Source organism: Octopus bimaculoides, chromosome 7 (assembly GCF_001194135.2).
Source record: "Octopus bimaculoides isolate UCB-OBI-ISO-001 chromosome 7, ASM119413v2, whole genome shotgun sequence".
Classification (NCBI taxonomy): Eukaryota; Metazoa; Mollusca; class Cephalopoda; order Octopoda; family Octopodidae; genus Octopus; species Octopus bimaculoides.
In genome coordinates, this window is record NC_068987.1 from 46,405,358 (window position 1) to 46,408,241 (window position 2,884).

The window sequence follows — 2,884 nt, forward strand, 5'->3', positions numbered from 1 at the left end:
ATATATATATATGTATGTATGTATGTATGTATGTATATATACGTATAGATGTAAGTATATACATATACGTATGTATACATGCATATACTGTTGTGTCTGGGGAGAGTCATTTTCTTATTGTGCCTAAAAATTTAACACACTCACTGGTAAAATTTCCACTTATTTCTTATTTTTATTTTCCTAAAATTTTCGTTGCATCTTGCAACCTTTTCAATAGTCTTGACACACCCTGCATATTTTTGTGCATGTGCGTATATAGACGTGTATATGAACATATTTGTGCTCGTGTGGGTATATATATGTGTTTGTGTGCATGGGTGCGGGTATGTATATGTATACATGTATATGGTTGCATATATATGTATACATATAGGTGTGTGTGTATATGTGTGTGTGTTTCACGCGTGTGTGAGTGAGCATATATAGCATATGCGTATTTTAGACGTGTATATGAATATAATTGTGCGCGTATGGGTATGTGTACATGTGTGTGTGTGCGTGTGTGCGGATATGTACATGTGTACATGTGTATGGTTGCATATATATGTGCACATATAGGCGTGTGTCCGGATATGCATGTATGTGTTTCACGCGAGCGTGAGTGAGCATATGCACATAGGCACATGTACGTAGGTGTGCGTGCGCGCACGTGTATGTATGTACATGAGCGCATACGCGAATTCTATGAGCGTTTTTTTACTTTCTCCCCTTCGGGTTTTTTTCCCTTTATTTAACGGTCATTCTAATAGCTCTTTTGTTTGTTTTAATAATGGTCATTTACATAGTACTTTCCCTTTGTTTAACGCTCATTTTCATAGCATTTTTGTTTGTCTTAACTGACGAGATGCCGGAGCAGATTTCCGCCCCGACATCTGAAACTCGGAGTTTTATTACGGCAACCGAATAATTGTCACATATTATATTACAGATGAATTCCTCTATTTGCATAATATCGAGGTCTCATTCATTCTTTTGTTGTCATACTATTACTATTAATAAATTACCTCCCGTACACCGCAATCTTTCCCTAAAAGCTCATACAGCTTGTTTTGAAAAATCGCCATAAATTGGTTGAGCACTCTGCCCCGCAGAAGAATTCAATATGGACGCCTACAACATCGATTATTCGATGGAAAACATATCTATATCATCCAGAGAACTATACTCTAAGAAACTTTTGGAGAAAATTACAGACCTTATTAAGCATATGAGATGGAAAGCCTTCTTTTACAACATGGAAGAGGCTACTACAGAGAACATATTTTATGGAATTTAATCAAAGAAATTCCCTCCAAAAATCAAAAGCCTGGAAGACTTCGAAGCAGACCTACTGAAGCCCATGAACAAAATAAAATTTCGTAAGTCTTTTAACACTGTCTAACAGAAACTGGAAAAAGATATCAAATACATGAAGAGTTCCAAAAAAAACGGCACTTTTTTTCTGATAAAACCAATACCTTGTAGAAAACAGCACATACTCACGACTTCTACATAAGAACATTATTAATAATTACACTAAAGCTAGACCACAAGTTTATAACGAAATTAATAAAGAAGCTAGCATCATTGCCGCCAGACTTTAATTTGATTAAAAAAAAATAGAGGTCCTTCCAAAAAAAGAGGCCTTTATAACTATTAAAGACCATAAAAAGAACTTCCTATCTAATTCTAAATGTAGGCTTATTAACCCAGAAAAATCAGAAATTGGTATTATTAGTAAAGAAATTTTAGGAAAAATCAATGCGAAAGTCAGAAATGCTACTAGGTTAGTACAATGGTCCAATTGTATAGAAGTCATTGACTGGTTTAAAGCCACAAGGAATAAAAATAAAGCGAGATTTATACAATTTGATATTGTAGATTTCTATGCTTCTATCTCTAAGGAGATGCTAGATAAAGCCCTCACCTTCGCAAGTGAATATATAGAAATTAGTACACAAGATAAGGACATAATCTTGCATGCTAGAAAGACTACGGATACAGAGGGTGCTTTCGATGTGAGCATGGGGTTATATGATGGAGCAGGCATATGCGATCTCATTTGAATAATCCTATTCGATACTCCCAGCCGATGTTCGGAAACGAGCAACTCTGAGTACTGAAAGTCGGAGCCTTTTAGTTATAATGCATTACATATAGATTAGTTACAGGATTCATTAGAATCCAGGTGCATCAACGTGTAGAACGCCAGAACTGGTTAGATAGCATAACATAGGGTTCACGGTATGGCAAAAAACAAACAAACATAAGGTATCATTCGTTGGTATTATGCCGCTGGTGTGTAGATATTTAAGTGCTAAATCTAATTTAAATCATAGATCCGACTCAGGGTTGGTTCCCGGTGCGACGTAGGTATAAAAGAACCACAAACGGGATTTTAAATTTACTACAGCTGTTTCGGTAGAATATTATTGAGGCATTCATAGATTACATCATAGCATAAATCCATCGTCTTCAGGTAAATTTTGAACAAGTATAAACAGGCAAGGTAAAACTTTAAGCATGACCTATTCCTCAAACAACGTAATCAATAAGTGTTATTAAAAAAAAAATACAGAGCATTCGAATTTATAGAGAAATAGAAGTATAACGGGTATTCTAGCAGTAAAGAGGTCAAAAGAACCCTATTATTTCACATAATTGTCTTAATTACTTTATAGCCATAACCTGCTAAGAAACAGGTAGGCTGTAGCAGCCAAAACAAATCTAAAAAAATAACTTGTCAATTAAATGAGATAGAGGAAGCAGACCAAATGGTCTTTGGAGTGTATGCCTAGTATTATTATTTTAATTGTGGTTGAATATAATCGACCCTATACTGAGGAGGCAACTATAGCTACCTTTAAGTGTATTTCTCTCTCTCTCTCTCTCTCTCTATATATAT